This window comes from Parasteatoda tepidariorum, chromosome 12, assembly GCF_982258835.1.
Source record: "Parasteatoda tepidariorum strain Cologne lab strain chromosome 12, Ptep-v5.0, whole genome shotgun sequence".
Taxonomy (NCBI): domain Eukaryota; kingdom Metazoa; phylum Arthropoda; class Arachnida; order Araneae; family Theridiidae; genus Parasteatoda; species Parasteatoda tepidariorum.
The window spans coordinates 27,114,193-27,135,492 of NC_141766.1; the positions used below are offsets into that span (position 1 = coordinate 27,114,193).

The following is a 21,300-nucleotide window of genomic DNA, read 5'->3' on the forward strand; positions in this document are numbered from 1 at the left end:
AAATCAATCACATACAATTATATTCATACAAGAAAGCAACATATAATTATCCACTTTCTCGATGAAGTTGTATTTTATTTTACTCTAAAAAACGACGTGAGGGAATGACAAATGTAAAAAATTTTACCTGGTTTGATTCATTCAAATTTATTCCACAACAAAGCTTCTTTAAGTTGAAGATGGAAACATACTGCAATTTTGTTCTATGATGCCAGTTGTTAACTGCTAAAGTTTTTATTAAAATATTTTTATTCTAAGAAGATTGCAGGAGATTAGAACATTGCTGTGAGGGAATGACGCGAAACACTGGGGACAAAGTTTAAAATAGTGCTGTGTTAATACTTTTATCAGAAATTAAATTTAGAAATGATTTTCTGAACTCCATATTTCAATATTCTGAAATAAAAAACACGAATTTGTAATTTTTTTTATTTTTATCACAGAAACAATTTTCTCTTTCTTTAAATCAACAGTGGGGACACGTGAGGAAATGACATATTGGTATATTTTAATTACCTAAAATAAATAAAAAAATAAAAATTGATGATTTTATTTTTTTTTTGTTAGCCTGCATTCTGAAGGACACTTTCCCTATATATATATAGTTGGAGAACTCTTATTTAAAGGTTTTAACAAAATTCAAAGTTTATAATTGTGAAATGTGGCTATAATTGTGACTTTTTTTTTATTATCTTCTATTGTCTAGCCTAACTAAAAAATCCACACCAATCTCCTAATAAATTAAAAAATATTTTTAATTGGAAAATTTGCTTCTCAGCCAAATAATTTTTATCTTCGATAAATATTGTAGTTGTGTTATTAAATAATCTAACAATAAAAATCTCGATCATAAAAAATAATTTCAAATGTGTTTTAAAATTCTCCTTTTTTTCTTACAGCAATATATATCTTTCGATAATTTATATACTAATATTATACTATTCATATTTTGATATTTTACAATAAATTAAGCTTAATAAAGTAATGGTATACTTCCAAAATAAAAATAATTTTCTTTTTCTTTTAGCGAATTCTACCAATATCAAATATTCTTTCTTTTATCGAAATCTTTTAATAAAGAAGTAATTCCTATTGCTGTTGTTATTCAATTAAAATAAAGCTTATTTGGTAAAAAAAAACTCAATAAGTCCATAACTAAGATTAACGAAGAAGAAAGAAAGAAAAGGGATTAGAAGCTGACTTGTCAAATTCTCGTTGACAAACCATTGTAATTGTACAATTAAATAATCTAACAATAAAAATCTCGATCATAAAAAATATTTTAAAATGTGTTTTAAAATTCTCCCTAATTTTTCTTAAATCAATACATGTCTTTCGATAACTTATATACTAATATTATACTACTTTTATTACACTATTTATATTTTGATATTTTACAATCAATTAAACTTAAATAAAGTAATGGTATACTTTCAAACTAAAAGAAAATGTTTTTTTTTTCTTTTAGCGAATTCTACCAATATCAAATATTCTTTCCTTTATCAAAATCTTTTAATGAAGAAGTAATTCCCATTGCTGTTGTTATTCAATTAAAATAAAGCTTATTTGGTAAAAAAAAAAAAACTCAATAAGTCCATAACTCTAAGATTAACGAAGAAGAAAGAAAGAAAAGGGATTGGAAGCTGACTTGTCAAATTCTCGTTGACAAGCCATTGCTCCTATATTTTTTGTTTGAGAACAATAGGTTATTCCTACAGTTGTGTTTGGAGCGACACTAATTGTTAGAAGATCTGGGGCTTCTGATTCACTTTCAAGACCTAGCAATGTCATTTGAGCTTTTACAAATGGATCTCTCATTAATCTCTTCACATTTGGACTGAATGTAGGTAAAAATAAGAGATCTACGCGTATATCCCAGGGGGATTACCCGTCAAGCTAGGATCGATATGAACGAGTTGGTTCGTTCCCTTGGCAACAGATTCTAGCGAAAAGCAAACATTAATGTAACAAGAAGAGCCCTTTTTCTCTTTTGTACTTATTCCTACTTCTTGTTTTCGCCAAGTACCTTAGAACAAAACTAATGTTTACCAGAACTTAGGACCTCCAAATACTTTGGTGAGTTTATTCCTTTCTGTTATTTATTCTCTGCCCCTATACAAAATTTTCCTTTTTTCCGTCGCCAGCACATCCAAAGCCAAGCTAATTTCTGTCTTGTCTGTTCCTGCCAAATGTGCACCATTAAAGAGGCTACTTGATTAGCCATTCATAAAGTCAGGCTGCCTTTTACCACTGTTTTATAATGAAGTCCCAGGAAAAACCCTTTCTTTTCATTTTGTTCTGGAAATGGAATGTTTTCTATCTCTAACGAGTACTTATGGGAGAAAGATGTATGCAAACGTCTTCTCTCAATCAGTATTCCTACTTTTCATTAAATAGTTTTACCAGTACAAGTAACTTGAAAAATAGTGTTAGAAACACAATAGGGTTAGTGTTATAAACACATTTATTAGCAAAACAGCAAAAGCGAAAATTATACAGTAAATTAGAAAAAAAAATTATTATTGCCATTAAAAACCATGGTTTGGCTATGAATTAGTCTGTTATATTAAATTATTTATTAGTCGAAACTACCAGAATATGGTTAAATTTACCGTGTTTCTTGCTCTATGGAAACACTATTGCAATTTTTACCGATGTGCTTTGGTAATGAATTTGGAGAAATTAACATTAAAAAAATATTGTTTTATATTATGTGTTTAAATTTATGATTGTGGTAAAATTTGATAATTTTATTATGATAACTTAGACAATTGTATAAAAACCCTTATTTGGATAAATATACTTTTCAGTTTTGTATATTTTACTAATGGTAATAAGAAGTATAATTTTGAAAAACAGAATTTCATGTAAACGGTCGCCATATAAATAATAGAACTACCAAATGAATGGTGTTACTACTGTATATTTTGTTTTATTAACCTGTTAGTGCCCAGTGTCATATTTATTGGACAGTTTCCTTTTTCAAAAACATATATTGCGGTATGACAATTCAAGTTTGTCTTTTATCTAAGAGAATTAAAAGTTTCCATTCCACCATAATTCACCTTACTTAAACTACCATATAATTAAGGTCTTAATGCACAATTACGCTTCACTAGTCCTCTAGGAGCACTGACGCAAAATCTCATTATTAAAAGAAAACTGTAAGTGGTCATAATAAAGTTGCTTTATTGTAAGCAACAGCACTTTGACACAATATTTCATTCGAAAAAAAACTGTAAGTGGTCATACTAAAGTTGATTCTTACTGTAAGCAGCAGCATTTTGATTAAAAAAACTCATTAGGAAAAAAAACTGTAAGTGATCATAATAAAGTTGCTTCTCATTGTGAAAGCAACTTTGTGAAAGAAAATTAAAAGCTTTTTTATTAAATAAGTGGTAGAGAATATGTTAACTAAGGATTTTTTTCCTAGAAATATCTTTACCGTACGGTTCGGTAATTTTACCAGAATTTGTTTTTCACCGTGTACATTTTAATCATAAAAAAATTCTCAACGTTAAATATTTCTGAGTGTCCTAAATTAAAAGCCTTGAAATTCTTCTTCAGAGAAGAAATTTTTCTTAAGAAAATGATTCAAAGTTTATATTTCTATCCTGTTTTGAAAAGCAGAACAACCAAAATAATGTTGCTTTTAAAGCTGGCTAAAAACCATCAAAGGTTTATCCAATTAAATTTAATACAGACATGAAAATTTTTAGAAAATTTACAGTTAATTTTTCTAAAACTACTTTTACAACGTTTTTAAAAGCACATTTATAAGCATAATAAATCAAACTTTTAAAATATTATACACATTCTTATAACCTTCATGTTACAAGCATACAAGTATACATAATTTGAGAACATACAAAAATTTTAAGAATTTAGAATCTTTCATCATTTAGAAACTTGCTTTGTTTTTCTAAAACATCATCAAAAATATTTTAAAATTTTGAGTAGATAATTTTGATAATTATAAAAACACTTGTAAATAAGTTGCATATTCTGCCAATTTTTTTTGTAAAAGCTGATGATTTTTATAAACGCAAAATTGCATAAATTTCGAAATAAAATTTGAAATGTTTGTTGAAGTTGAAGCATTCTTAAGACCACTGTATTTAAGATAAATAAAAAATTTTAAGTTATTTTTTCTCCAAGTTACGGTATTACTTTTAAGATTTTAATTAGTTCTTTTAAACTTTTACAATAAGCGTAAGAAACTCTGACAAATCCTGATATCTGCGTGGATTATAAAATTAACCGTCTGTGTTCAATAGTTTTACATTAAACTCCTCTAACTATTACCATAATTTGGATTAATATGCTAGTAATTTTACAGTACCTTGTTTTCGCTTATAAAATAGAAACTATTCACGTAAATAAAGTTTAAAATTAAAGATACAAAGTATTATTTAGACTTTAAAAAAAACTTATGTTCCATGCAGACGCATTAAAGAAGCATATTTCAAGATTAAATGCGTTTTTTTTTTAAAAAAAAAATTTCTTGTGAGTTCAAGAACTATTTAGGAAAAATAACTTTAGCAATTAAATAGAAACTGCTTTAAGAATTTAATGTAGCGGATTAAAAATTATTAAAAAAAAGATTTTCTCTCCCTGTTAAAAGCTTAAATGATAAAAATTAGGATCTTAAAAAAAAAAAGAAAAAATTTATAATTTACAAGCTTTACTATATCTTACCCGGAATATGTTTAGTTTTCAAGCAGTTTTATTTAAATATGAAACTAAAATTAAGGTTAATCAAACGGGTGAAATAATGTATACATTGTAATAAAACTCTTTGTAATTATTCCAGAAGGATTAGCATAGCTTTCTAAAATATTCTTAACTATTCAAACAAAATAAGTAAAAACATCGCTAAACATAACTAGTGTACTTATTTTTGAATTTTGTTTAAAAATGTTTCCTACTAGGTACTGAAGCAAAAAAGTCAAGACGTAAAGATATTTAGAGCTAAGTTTTTAAATTAAAAAAAAAAAAAAAAAACAATTAAGCACTCTTTATTCATGGCGGCATGGCATTGGTTTAAAAAAATGTCATTTATGACTATTCAGTAACAATTTTAAGTGGAATTTTCTTAACGTTTAATGCTGAGCTCTTTTTCAACCCATTATAAATGAACTTTCGTCAAACATTACTAGTTGTTCATTATGGCATGCACTGTTAGAATTTTTATTCTAAAATTATGGTAAAATGACAGTCAGCATTCTGTCCCTCCAATTAACCGTAAAGTTTACGCTAACGAACATTTTTTACCTTTGCGATTTTAAAACCATTTACAACTAGTAGGATAAAAAAACATGAATACGAAACTATATGGTTTCAAACCATTTACAACCAATATGGTTTCAAAACAGCAAAAAAGCTGTAAATTGGAGACAGCTTGACAACTCCATAGTGCTGCCATCCATTCGTGAAAGAGAGTATTATATTCTAATAGCCCAGGGTCATAAATTGGGAAGTACAGGACAATGGAAACTCTTCATGTGTTGAAGGGTATGAGGGAAATATTCAACTTCAAATCTGGGGCTCGAACCCTCGTTTTGTCTGTCATGAGATTGACAGATTAGCCCATTTGACAATAATATGTAATATGTAGGAACAAATTGGCTTTGTTAGGGGGATCTAGTTGGTGTGATAAAATTCTGGTTGCTCAACCGCATCAGGTGAAGGCAGTTAATAAAATTTTTTCTCACAGTTAACAATTTGAATACCATCTTATTTAGGGGTATTTGACTGTTTTGTTTGAATATGGTTAAATAACAATTAAATAAATTGCTATTTAACCACTTTTTCCGAGAAATTTCAAACAGTGCAAATGCAAAAATTAATTGTTTTAATGTATGTTTATTTGCTAGAATAATAGTAAATAAATAAATAAAAATTCCTATTGTATGTTCAATTTTGCTAATATTTCTAGTAGAAAACGTAATGGACTTGTCTTGTTGTTTATTATGATGCATATTATAGTTAAAAATATAAATAGTTTCAAAGTATATTTATTGAATAGAATCAGTTAAAAGAATAAATATGTCAGAATATTATTTCAATACAGTATATAGAATAAACAGAATCCCGAGTAAAACAGTAGCAATCAGACATCAAAAAGAGCAAACAATAAAACAACAGAAAAATTACTCATAAAAATCGATCTATTCTCATAAAATGTTGGCAACATGATAACTTCAAAGTGAAATCTAAAATAAAGCAATAAAACTTTATTTGAAGAATCAGAACAAGACTATCACTGCGATGATTATCTGCGACTAAAAACTAGACAGGATTTTTTTTTATAAGAAAAGTCCTTTACCAAGAAACAGTACTCGACTTTAACACTTACGACTACACAAGGGATTTAGAAGCTCCAAATTAAACTAAATAGAAGAATTTTTAGATCAGATGACCAAAAATACTTATAAAGGGAAGATATTCCTGGAAATATTTGAAGTCCTGCGTTTCGATGAATGAGTTTTAGTCGAACTTACAATTCTCAGCAAAATAGAAAGCCTCTACCAGTATTAAATCCGAAATTGAAGAGAGTAAGAAGAAAAAATAGTGGAAAATGGGCTTAAATGCTTGAGGAAATAGAAAACGAAATCTTGTGAGCTCAAGCGATAGGTTCCACCGGGGAAGGAAAGTTTTGTGTTGTGGAGGGTTGGGTTTTCGAGAGCTTTTTTTCGAAAATAGTGATTTAGTGATAAATCTCGATTGGAAAATTCAGTTCAGATGTCTAATCTTTGAATGATGAAGAAAAAGTATCCAATAGTTTTTAACCAACTTTAAAAAGTAGTAATATATCTCAGAGTGATTTATCAACATGTTAGTTTTATTTGCAGTAAACAAAACAAAATTACGTATCAAATTACACAATGGCTAAACACATATTAATATCAGTTATTTATAAAAAAGAAATAATAATAAAAATGCCAAGATAATTGAACATTTTTGTTGCGAAGAGTTGAATTTCAAGAGTTTTTTATTATTTTTATTTATCTGTTTAAGAAAAATAGTGATTTGATGATAAATCTCGATTTGAAGATTCAGTTCAGATGTCTAATCTTTCAATGATGAAGAAAAAGTATCCAATAATTTTTAACCAACTTTAAAAAGTAGTAATAAATCTCAGAGTGATTTATCAAACATGGTAGTTTTATTTGCAGTAAACAAAACAAAATTATGTATCAAATTACACAATGGCTAAAAAGATTTTATTATCAGTTATTTATAAAATAAATTAATAAAACTGCTAAGAAAATTGAAAATTTTTGTTGCAAAGAGTTGGATTTTCAAGATTTTTTTATTATTTTTATTTATTTGCTTAAGAAAAATAGTGATTTGATGATAAATCTTGATTGGGAGATTCAGTTCAGTTGTCTGATCTTTGAGTGAAGAAAAAGTATCCAAATTTTTTTACTAATTTAAAAAAGTAGTAATCATATATCTCATGATTACTTATCAACATGATAGTTTTATTTGTAATAAAAAAGTGTGATATTATATAGATAATATAAAGATTTTATTATCAGTTATTTTTTTGAAAAAAATAATAATATAACAGCAAGGAAAATTGAAATGTTTCGTTTGTTTTCAAGAATTCTTTATTATTTTCATTTATTTATTTCAGAAAAATAGTGATTTAGTTGATAAATTTCGTTCAAAAATTAGTTTTGACAATTAGTTCCTTGAAAGATGAAAAGAAAGTATCCAATAGCTTAAAACCAACTATAAAAAGTAGTAATTTAGTTCAAAGAGATTTGTCAGCATGATAGTTTTTTAAAGTAAACAACAAAAAATAAGTATAAAATTACAAATGGTTTGGCGTTCAATTGGCATGGCGTAATGAAAGTATAAGATTTCTTCGCCAATATTCAATGTATTCAGTGTTCAAGTAAAGTCTCATTCAAGGTATGGGAAGATTTCGACTATTTTGGTAATCTGAGCTTGATTTTTTCCTCTGCTGTTTGGATACTACCAAATACTTGAAGATGCTATAAGCACATTTACTGCCATTAAGAAAGGGAATTGATTGCCAAGTTGAATTTTTAGCAGGTAATGCCTCTAACAAAATATCCAGGAGTATGGTCTTTAGTTATTCGAATATTTTTGATAGTTTGATATATTTTGAAGATTATGAAATAGCCTTCTGTTTCCCTTATCGCAATCCCTGAAAAACATGAGAGATATTTTCAGTGAGGCTGTATATGTCAAAGACAAGCAGTTTCAGTCTATGGAAGAACTGAAGGCCGCCATCATTATAACCTGGATTAATTTCCTATGCCACCGTCGTCCAAGAAAGACATGTTATTCAACATCGTATATTTTGAGTCATATTTAAGCATTGCTTATTGTTGTTTTATTTAGGCTGGTAACTTTTTTTCCTTTCTTACATTTTGGATATTTTTCCCTCCTTAGGTGAGACAGCGGATTTCATGAATCATGTTTCTCTCTTGAATACATGTTTCTCTCTTGTTAATTTATTCATTTTCAATAATATGAAAAAAAATCAAGGTTGAATTATTTCTGTGGGAAGCACCTTCTATTGTCCATTTATGATCATTAACACTGGATAAACATCATCTGTGGGCCCTGGCCATATTTAAATGTTTTTACCAATTTTCCTAATCCACCCTATTTAAAGAAACCACGTCAAAGTCTACGTTGAGGCAGTCTTTTCATATCTTTTAAGGTTTTTTTCTTGTTCTATTGCACAAAGGAGTGTCATAAAGAAACCTACAGTTCCTTTTTATCAGCATTCATTTCTTTAAGATGCCCCGCCCATCTCATTTTATTCAGTTTAGTGGATTTTATTTGATTTATTTTGCTTTGATTATAATATTACATAATTCGAAAGCAATATTTTTGCGGTTATAATCGAGCAAGCTGATGACGAAATTATGTTTTTTCGTTTTTATTTTTTCTAATTCTAATTCATCTTTTTTTCAATTTATCAAATTTTTTACATTCTTTTTCTTTTCGTCATTTAAAGCTTTTTTTTTCTCCTTTTTTCATTTCTTTCTTTGTTTTCTTAATATTCTACCTATTTCATTGGACTCCATGCACATCCAGCTAATGCGCAGTAATAAAACTTAATTATCTAATAAATTCTTAATTATATCTCATATATATATATATATATATATATATATATATATATATTATATATATATATATATATATATATATATATATATATATATATATATATATATATATATATATATATATATATATATATATATATATATATATATATATATATATATATATATATATATATATATATATATATATATATATATATATATATATATATATATATATATATATATATATATATATATATATATATATATATATATATATATATATATATATATATATATATAAGCAGAGAAGAATTATAAAATTAAATAGAAATGGGAAAACGTAAAGATTCTCTTCAGGACGTTTTACTTTACTATGGTAATTGCAATATTTCTAAATAAAGAGTATTTATCCTAAGATAAAAATTGCTCTTTATAATGCGCCTATATTGCTAAAAAGTTAAAATGCTATTGTAAATGTGTTTGAGATAAAAGAAAGCAGAAAAACAACCTTACCGACGTGGCGCAAAAGTAAAAATGACCTAAAAATAGATATACTAATCCAGCAGTTAAGAAAAATTCGCTATAAAGATAAGATGTAAAACAGTGCTTATAGCTAAAATCGTATAAAATAACTTTTAAAAATATATTTGGTAGAAAAAATATGAAGCAAATTACATTTCTGTGCTGCCATCTATGAAAAAAACACTTTCACGAAAAATATTTGGAAAAGCTAAGTAACAAAACCCTTAATAGAAAGACAAATTAATAAAAAAAAAATTATTATAAATTACATAATTAAAAGTGAATTGTAAACAAAAAAACTTTCAAATAGATAATTGTTGTAGAGTTTAAATCACAGACGTAAATTAGGAATGAACCATTTTATTGATATTCCTTCTCTCATAGGGTGACTGTTTATGAATCAGAGCCTGCATACATGGATAGAAAGCCGTTTATCCTTCATTCATACATTCGTTTATAACACTGAAGTCTGCACGCATTACCTGCATTCGTCATACATAAAGTTATTATTAAATCTGTGATACTTAGTATAAGTTGCAATAACAAGTCAAATTTTATTATTTTTGAAACAATTTAAACATTCAACTCCGATTAAAAACTATAACTGAGAATTATTAATTAAACCATTCCCAAAACTACATACTAAACAAAAATATTAACAATAATAATTCTTAGACAATGATAACCTTATTGTGAAACGAGGCTGTTTGTGACTGTTTTTAAATCAGAGCCTGCATACTTGGATAGAAAGCCGTTTATCCTTCATCCATACATTATTTTATAACACTGAAGTCTACACGTATTACCTGCATTCACCATGCATAAAATTATTATTAAATCTGTAATACTTAGTATGAGTTACAATAACAAGTCAAATTTTATTACTTTTTGAAACAACTTATGCATTCAACTCTGATTGAAAACTATAATTGAGAACTATTAATTATACCATTCACAAAACTACATTGTAAACAAAAAATTAACAATAATAATTCTTAGACAATGATGAACTTATTGCGAAACGAGGGATTTGAAAAAAATTTAAAAATTGACTGTTATAATACTCATTTTTTTGCCAAGAGGATGAATTGACAGTCGTTTCTCTACTTCGCAATTAACAGTAATATAAATAGAGATATTTCACAACATAGATATTCAAATATCTGAGCACCTAAGAATACAGCAGGATTTTCTGATCATTAAATATAACAGCGTTCATTAAAATCAAACAGTTACTCAATTTAGCCTAACTAACTAGATCATTCAATAATGTGTTAATAAATAGACAAACTAGTGACAAATGGGCATGTATTAACTTATCTCATAGTCAACTAACTCTAGTTCCCTTACTAATGATTTAAAATATTGATTCACAAAGGAACATTCATACATACAGGATAAGCACAGTTAAAGATGAGGTTGTTAAAATACTAATGGCGCAAATTTAGTTGAATTAAATCCAATCAAAATATATGCGAATTTAATTAGAATTATTTGGTGAGTTTTGTAAAATAATTTTAATACTTCAGAATATATAGAAGGGATAGAATTAATTCTACATTTCACAAGTAAAGAAGTGTTTGAAAGAATTAATTGATATTTATCAACGAAAATGACAAAATAAAATATTTATTTTTTGCTGAAGTCCTTTAAACTGTATTTTTTTTTCAAAAGAATATGTGTTCTTTATTCGATTAAGCTTAATTTTTTGACGCAGAATTTTTATTAAACATATTTTATATCCTTTTATCATTATTTTATATTAATTTAAAGAAAAACAAGTGAAAAATTTTAGACTTAGCATTTTAATAATTTGTGAATATGAAATACATCACGAAACACCGGTGTCTTTTTCTGCATTAAATGTAAATTCTTCCAAACACGGCTTACTTCCAAACAATAATTCTTCAAATTTACACTTATTTGCTGTTATTTTGGTCTGAGAGAAACAGTTATTCATAATTTAAATTCTTTAAACTTCCAAATTCAGTTACTGATACATTTTGAAATATGATGCTAAAAAAAGTTTTTTTTTTCAAACTACTTTTTTTTTCAGATTTTATATGTCAGAAGGAATATGATTTTGATAATCTAACAGATATTTTTAGTAGCTATCAAACCGTTTTTATGTAAAAAATACTAAAATATATATTTTTTTTCTTTTAATTATAGCGTCAGAAAAAATATATGATATAAATAGGATACCGGTGTCCAACTGCGTCAAAGGGTTAAAACATGCCTCAAATCTATAAAGAAATGATATTTTACGTAGTTTTAGTTATACCGTTTACAAACTTTGCATAATTTTTTATTAGTGTTTTTAAATTATTATTTTGTAATAATATCAATTATTCAATTTAATAAGATTGAAATAGAGCACCTGTAATGAAATATTTAGAATATTCTTAGAATTTTTTTCATTGAATGTGAGAGCGAAATTCTAGAACTGACTAAGTACTGCTATATGCTAAATTCATATCATTCAGCAAAATAATCAAAAAGCGAAAAGTTTATCGTTTAATTAAAAAAGTTATTCCCTGCAAAAATATAATCAACTTAGTTCCAAACAGCACACAACACAAGAGCTGGTACAATTCATCCCAAATTTCAGCACTACAACCAGGAAAGGACCTTCAGCCCCGAAAAATATTATATCAGACTTACACGCCGCTTGTTTAACCGGAAGCCAATAGTTCCAAGCACTTATATAGCCCCTTTTTATGACCTCTCCGCCAATATCTCCCTTGGACACATTTTCTCTTTAATGTAACATTAAATCGTCCTGGCATGAACATGTTGATGTGTCATTTGTGGCACTCTTTTTGCAATTTCCAATAATTTGAGACTGAATGGTTTCGGTTTTAAATGACGGGTTTCTCTATTGATTCCACTAAAAGGCTCAAAAGATTGAGATCTGGAGACCGTGGAGACCAACTCAACAAAATAAAGTCTCCTACATGTTCCTCAGACTAATCCGTTACAGTTCAAGCAATATGGTGACATGCGTGATGTTGGAGAACGTACCCTAACTCCATCTGGGTACATCATCACATTGAGAAAAAAAGTATGGTTAAACCAGTCAGAATATGGTAAAATTTACCGTGTTTCTGTCTTTATGAACAGCATGAAGCTCAGTAATTTTACCAGAGCACTTTGCTAATAATTTTGGTTAGCTTAACAATGAAATATGGATTTGTAAAATGTGATAAACTTAGGTAAATGCAACAAAATCCGGTAATTTCATCATGATGAATTAGAACGCCATATAAAAACGGTGAATATTCGGTGAAAATTATTTTCAGATCTGCATTTTTTTGCTAAATGTGTGGTAATAAGAAATATAAGTATGAAAATCAGAATTGCCGATAAAACTTTACCATATGAACGGAAAAATTACCAAATGAATGGTTTAAATGCCGTGTATTTTGGTTTTATTAACCAGAATTATATAATTTTTTCCAGAAATGTCAATATCATACTGAAAGGCAATTTTACAAGAATTCTTTGCAGCATTACAGGATGCTATAAATAACACTGTTCATGTGTGATTCTCAAACTGCTATGAAATCAAGTTCTTTAACCACAACAACGTTTCACTAGCCTTCTAACAACAATTTAATTCATTATCTAATTAGCATGAAACTATAAGTAGTCAAAATAAAGTTGCCTTCATTGTAAACTTTGTCAAAGAAAAACTGAAGAAATGAGTCTTTTTAATTCATTTGATTTTAATAATCACCCATTTTTCACGAGCCTTCCTTGATTTATTCAATACAGTTATTGTCATGAAGCTTTGATAGTTAATTCCAGATATTGTTACGCACTAGTTATCATGGATCCTAGATACTGTTTATACACCTAGATACCATTTATAAAAATTTTCATATACTGCGTATTATTTATGTATAATACATATTATTTAGCGCATATATAATGCGCTATTAAATATGAGTATATGAAACTACACTGTGAAAAATTTTGGACCAAATAGTGCAAAAAGTACCAGCACTCAAGGTACCGGTACTTTTAACGTGAAAACCCTTTTTACCAGAACATGTTGCGGAAAAAAAAAATCTAATATACCGCAGTTTTTACTGAAACAATTGCAGCAAAATCACTAAATTACTCTATTTAAATAAAAAATACAGTATAATATTTTTACAGTAAAAATGGATTTTAAGGTAAAATGAATTTTATGGATGATGTATCCAAAGTGCCGGTACTTAAGATCGTAATTCTATTTGGAATATTTTAGTGTACATAGTTATATATACGTAAATTTATATGCGCACGTATACGTATGTCGATATATACGTATATAAAACTAAAAATGAATTGTTGTTGTTCATTTACGTCGCACTAGAGCTGCACAATGGGCTATTGGCGACTGTTTGGGAACAATCCCTGAGGATGATCCGGAGACATGCCATCACAATTTTGATCCTCTGCAAAGGGGAAAAACTAAAAATGAAAAAATAAGCATTATATGCGTTAGAGATAATTTGGTCTTTGAATCGCGCATGAAATTTTCTTCCGTATTAAATTTAGTCTCTATGCTTGCTTTTCTATTTAATTTAGTTTTTTAAGTTTCTATATTTTATCTAAATAACTGCATAAATGAATGATTTTTAAGGATTTCGCAATAAATCAATCAAATAATCAGTAGAAAGTTCTTTGATAACGAGACTATTCTTACTTTATCCAAATTATAATGATTATTCACTCGAGTTTTAATTGGGTACACAAAGGAGCTTAAAAATATGTCTGAAGATAAAGTAACGGTGTATTTCAAATAAGTACAATTAATTTTAAGACATACACTAATTCATTTATTAAAATTTAATACTCTCTAACAAGTTTTAAACTTTCCTTAAAAATTAAAAAAAGGAATTAAAATTGTAATCAAGAATTTTAAAAACAAAATTATTATATTTTATTTTAAAATTTAATATTCGAAATAAGAAATCTTGCAATTTACAACACGAATGGGGCGGAGCCTTTTAACTGTTTACGTTTGAATGTTTATATTTGCCTCACATAGTTTGTCTACGGTAAGAACTCCCCCCCCGCCACAAAGTCTGAAGCCGTCAGCTGCTAAGGAAACAAAAATAGCGCATTTCAGGAAGGGTAGCTTTTCTTCACTCTAGGACTTACACAGTAGACCAAAGAAAAAGTTTCCCTTTCTCTCGCCGACCCAAGACCTAAACAATGACCCCAAACCCAGACTTGAAATAGTTATACCTCGCTACCACAGACACCGCCACGCGTCCAGACGAATAGCTAGGGGAGTTCTTACTTTAAACAAACTATAAGAAAGATTGATCCCCGAAACAGGGAAGGAAGTTCAACCTGTTGTATCACGAAACAAGTTCTGGTTTGTGTATGCTTGAGAAAGGGAAAACCTCTTCGCAAGTGTCAGAACAGCTTTTTGTTTAGTTCAGAGCAATCATGAAGCAGCATTATGAGGAAAACATTTATATTGTGGTTTTAAGCTCGGTTAACAGTTAACTTAGTTACGTCACAAAATGAAAATTTAACTTGCCCATTTGGCGCAGCATGTCCACATTTGGATCTTGTGCCATTAAACCCTACATTCAATCCAATTAACTTGCCCATTCAATATTTTGGGTTTGTCCAAAAAATAGCATTAGAGATTTAACTGTGAAGCAAATACATGTCGCACAATTCTCGGGACAGTTTTGAAATGGTGAGTTAGCTTAGTTAAGCGCAGTTGCTGAATCAACTCTGACCATCCGGAGATTAAGGCCACATTTTCATTACATGACACGATACCGACAAAATGGATTCTATTGTCTTCTGGCAATACCAGATTCAATGCATAGCAGAACCTTGCATGCTTTCCCAAAAAATTATGACGGCTCCAATACAGCGATATTGCTTATGAAAACGTAATGTCCAATGATGGCCCACATATCCCTTCTAATCATGCCGATACAATTTCTCCCTTTTGTATAATTATTTATATTTTATATTATATTATTCCCTGAAAAATCGTAAGTGCCTATTAAAATAAAAGCACTGCATTTCTTTTCCAAAACTGTACACATCTTTAAAAAATCAATCAATCTGGTCTTTAAGAGCAAAATGTCGTCAAAAAAATAGCATTTGCAATTTTTTTCCATTTGTGAGCAGCATTTCAAAATATTATTAGATTTTTATAGTTCCAAATAACTTTTGTGTTTAATTACCACTATAGCGCCAAGAGTTGTTAATATTTTGTAAACATAGATGGCATCACTGCCATAGTTAGTGTTTTAAAACATAGCAATGATTAAATAGTTTCAAAAAATTCTGAAGAAAATCGTTTTAATTTCTTTCGCTTTTGCAAATTCTTCATAAAAAGTGTTAATATTAAATATTTTTTAAGGAAAAAAAACACTTTTCACTATGCTCGGTAGTAGTTTCGTTTATCCCAATTCAGCTAATTGTGTCGGAGAAATTAAACGATGTCATAAAGATTTTGAGATGTCGTTGCCCGATTTGATAGAGCTATGTTGTTCAATGAAAAGTTCCTTATGAATATTAAGCTCTTTTTAATCTTCGTTGCAAACAGTAAAGCAGTGCTCCTTCAAGTTATATAATTAACCATCAAGTTTCGTGTGAAACTCAACATGCTCTGAATTGAAACTTTTTCCGTGATAAAGACAATAATTTGCGATTATTGTTTATCAGAATGCCAAGCTCATCAGTGGTAAAGACATATCATGAAGAGGTCAGCTACAAAGTTAAACTTATATACCATCAAATGAGTTCTACAAACAAAAATTTAACGAGAGTGATTGAACACTTGAGCTCAAACTTTCGTTTAAGTATTCACTTAATGGCAAAACTGAAGGTTAAATTCAAGAAATCATCCTTCAGGAGATTGTGATGAACAATCTGGAGTCTAGGGTAAAGTTAAAGACGCTAGACTGATTTAGATAATACTACATAATCTAACAGACATACTTTATCCTACAACATATTCGAAAATAGTTTCTGTCGTAAATTACAAAAAATAAACAGTTATATTCTGAAACAATAAATAGTTTGAAACAAAAATCCTTTCTATCGAATTAATCGAAGAAACAAATTAAGTCAAAATCTAAAGCAATAACTAATTCTAATTTGTGTTTCGTAAACCAAAAAAGAAAAACTTTCAAGTGAGTAAAAAATGCGATCAATATATGGATCTCATTTTTATATATTGATTTTCGTTATAGCGTGATCCCAATCACGTGAACTTCGATAACACGAATTTTTAAATAACCCGAAAACATCTGAATTTCCTTCGTGTTTACTATGTTTCTAATGGAAAAAAAAACTCTTTGAACCTTCCACATTTCTCAATGACTTTCGATTTATTTTTGATCACCAAAATATTTTTTTAGTTCTTATTCAAAAAACATATCTTGGACAGTTTTATAAATTATATCTTATTTCATATACCTTTTAAGAGAAAGAGATAACCATATTTTAAAGGAAATTGCCTGAATTATCGATTCCAAAAACAGAAGACACGCAAGATGTTAGATCATGAACAGAAGAAAACATCTGCTCATGAAATAGGAAGGAAAAAAAATTACTAATTAAAGGAAACCAAAAGAGACTGATATTTATGAGGAATAAGTTTCAGCAAACAATATCGTTTCAGAGTATGATGATTGATAAGTATTAGAAATATTAAAAGAGGCTAAAGCATCTCTAGCTATATTAGAAAAGAAAGATGATGAAACAGAAGAACTTCAAAAAAACGTAAAATCAAGTGAAAAAGCAAAGATATTAACTTTGTTTAACCCAAACATTTCTTGAAGTAAATATTGTTATGCAACTTTTAAAATGTTAATCATTATTTTAACTAGAAGTTGAAAAATATTAGATATTCGATTTTCGATATGACGAAATTTAATAGTGCACTGTAAAAAAAAAATATTTTAAATTTACAGAGAAATTTTAAATTTACTGGTGTCCCAGTATAAAACCACTTATTTCACCCAAAAATATTGTTATTTACAGTTTTTTTAAGCAGATAATTAATGTAATTTTAGCAACGGGATCACACACATTGCTTCTGGGGAGCTACCGGTGGTTTCCCTGCCTGATAGGCCCAGAACTTTGTACCCCTGTAGTGCGAGGATTGGTTATTATACGTAGCTGTTATCAAAAAGCCGCAAATCGGCTTCGCGGGTCGGTTAGCCATTTGCGGCGACCAAACAAACTCAGTTATTTCAACCAAAAAATTCATAAAATTACTATTAAAGCATTGTGGTCAGTACGAACCATGAGCACTATTCCCATGATCAGGGCCGGGATACCCTGGTCGGTAGGGCGCTGGGCCCATATCCAAGAGGTCGTGGGTTCGATCCTCGCCTGCCGAAGACTCCCCGTGTAGTAGATGGTGACTGATGCACGTTAAATCTGTCGAGTCTCAAAGTCCTCCATGTTCCCAAAACAAATCAATACCTCTGGGGGTACTGATCCAGGTGTTTCCTTGTCTTCTGGATTGGTTCAAAATTACAAGGCTACGGAGTTGAACGCAAGTAGTCGTAAACCCATGAAATTGGGTCGGCTGTTCAACGATGGTTATAAAATAAAAAATTCCCATGATCAGTCAAAGCCAGGATTCAAGCCCGGGCTACCTCTTTGTGAGGCAAGCGCTCTGTCCCCTAATCCCATGCAGTTCTTGCGTTTTGTTACAAAGAAAAATCTTAAACCTCCCTTAACTAATAAGTCTTACTAATTTAAATAATATTTAAATGTAATAAGGTTTAAAACTATATTGGCCCTTCCTTATAAAAAGTCTGACAACTTAACTTGCCAAAAAATTATGTCTAGATACAGATAGTAATCAGCTAGAGTTTTAATTCTCCCATGAATTCGAATCGCAATTTTATTTATGACATATTCCAAATTATTAAATAATTTCTGAAAAGTAAGAGTATGTTGAGAAAATAATCGTAAAATGATTTGCAAAAATATATAATTTTCTTATCGTAAACAAAACTGAAAGGCAAAAACTGTTTTCTTAAAATCAGCTTTAAACCGTCAAATATAAGTTAAACGGAGTTAAACGGATGGATGGAGTCGTAAGCGGACGGAATTATACGACCGGAGTAACAAGGACGGGGAAATAGATACGGACGGAGTCATAAAAAAATGTTCCTTTTCTTTATAACGCGTGTTTAATAATCAAAAACAAAAAAAATTGTCATTTATCTAAAAACAGTTTTCTTTCTATAAACTTTACAACTATTTTTTACAGTGTGTCTCCCTTCGAATTTGACAAAACGATCCTTGATTGTATTAAAAAAATCATTATCTTCTATTTGAATCTATTATGAATTGCAAACACCACTAACAAATAATAAGAACAGAAAAAAAGTACATCCTAAATCATTCGTACAATAAATATATTATATTTATGCTTACCTACCTGCAATACATAAAATAAAATTCTTAATCGTATGAACAAGTACTACAATATTTTAATACTATATTTAATTCTGTGTAAAAAAGTTACTAATCAAATGAAGTCGAAATTTCCATTCTTAATCTATAAGAATAATCATTAGTAAACTCTATTTATTAAAATAAAAATGTAACTAAAAATAACGATTCTGATTTAGACCGCACTTTACGTTGGATACACCCCTCTTTACCAATATATTCAAAATTTATGCCAAACGTACCACTTCGTCTCTAGAGTTTAAAAAAGAACAAGTCTGACATTTTACTATTGTCACTATTTGAAGTTATGTAAATGTGATAGTTTCTGAGAATTTTTTGTTTTGTTTTTCGACACAAGAACATCTCTTGAGAATGCAATAAATTGCAGATGTAAATTTTTTTTCATCCACACTTCGAAATAACACTTTCATTTCACATTTTATTCCACCAAATTTGCTTGGTTTTACGAAATTTTCCTTAAATGTGCGTATTTGTTGGAAAAAAGTGACTGTTATAGATGTTCCGTTGTATTCTTTAAATTTAATAGAGTTAAATAACTTTCTGTAAATTTTCCATTTTAGAAAATAATATCTCCTAAAATATATATTTTAAGATGAAAGGATATAGATTTAAAATGTAGTTTAAGTTTATTTTACAGTGTAATTATAAGTAAATATTAAATTTAATAAAATTAAAAGAATACTTTATTACTGGTTTTAATTTGAAATACTTAGGTTTTTAATGGTGTTAACAAAATTTGAATCGTAACCAATAACTCCAGAGATGCCAACTGCTCCTGACACGCCAAAATAATTAAAAAAAACTAATAGTAATTAAAGAAACTAATAGTAAGTAAATTTTACAAATAATTTGCTATTTTTACTTGCTTTTAAAAGGTATAGCATGACGTAAGTACTATAAAGTGGTGAATTATATAAGTCCACGTATTATTTGGAAATAGTAGTGGATAAAAATCTACTAAATTGAATTTATTAAACCAAGAATCACAATTGATAAAATACCACTTTAAAATATATATTTGCTGTCCGGAGCAAGTTGGCATCTCTGTAACTCCTAAATTACTTATATAGAGGTCTTTGAAATAATGTCAACTGTAAGAAATTTTCAGAAAAAGTGAAAGAAAAACGAAAATCTATGTTAAATTACGTAGGTTCTTGTCCAAACGCATATTACCGAGTTTCTCATTAACAGAGTTGCGGAAAATAACGGCTTTCATCTGTGAATCTCTAAAATAGGAATTTCTTTTATGTGTTTCAATGAAGAGCGTTGGCTCACATGCAACTAGTGGTTGGTACAAAAAATCGACATCGTTGTCGATTTCTGAGTCTTCTTTTATTTATTTATTCATTCATTTATTCATTCATTCATTCATTTATTTATTTGGAAAAAAAAAGATATTTTACTGTTTCCATTTTTGTAAACACGCATTTCGAGCTGTGTCAGCTTTTAATATCTCTCCGACCTGGACCAGATGTTTTTTTTTTTAGATTTTTCCCTAAATTGTACAGATTAAACCGTAAAAATTAACTAATAAACAAAAAGCGAAAGCATTCCAGTTTAACTTTCTTTGTTTCTTTAAGCCAGGAAAGTTTGAAAAAGTCAAGATTCAAAAAGAAAAGCCTAAATTTGTCCATTCCCTCAACATTACTGTATATAAAATATTTTTCGGACGCAATCCATTTGTACCTAGCGTCCTTTTAAAAGGACGGTTCCCTTCTTCAAAGAAGAAAAAAAATGGTCATTCTTAAGATTTGTTTTTGCAGATACATAGTAGCTCTGTCTGCTACATCTGTTTGGAACATAAATATTCAGATTAAAGTCTTCAGTAAATTTCCAGTGCTTTTTTAAAGCTGAAGTGGTAAGTAACTGAATGAAATATCCACTAGGCATAAACAAATATTTACTACCACATTTTTTTCATGTAGGTGTTTTTCATGTATAGACCCCTTTTCGTGTTTAAGCATTGATGCTCAAATTAGAACGCATACGCAGTTTAGTCACGTTAATGTGAACACCTGTCGAAAGTCTGAATAACCACCTTTCGCTGAGCGGAGTGCTACTAGACTTTCAGGAAGAGAAATTATGAAAGATGACAGAACTATGACAAGAAACTATGACAGAAATTATGTTCGTGAAGGTGTTCATTAGGATACTCAGCCATGTTATCTTCAGTCCTATGGTCAGTTGAGCTAGCTTACCTGGTTGA

General features: G+C 28.8%; 1 protein-coding gene across 1 annotated transcript in view; it reads left to right on the top strand.

Moving 5' to 3' along the window:
* The first annotated feature begins 1,773 nt into the window (after positions 1 to 1,773).
* The window catches only part of LOC107448478 (WD repeat-containing protein 17), a 142,187-nt gene continuing 122,660 nt past the window's right edge, over positions 1,774 to 21,300 (top strand). Inside the window, exon 1 of the mRNA XM_043039824.3 lies at positions 1,774 to 2,076. The gene's annotated coding sequence lies outside the window, so the exon portion shown is untranslated. The remainder of the gene's footprint in view (positions 2,077 to 21,300) is intronic.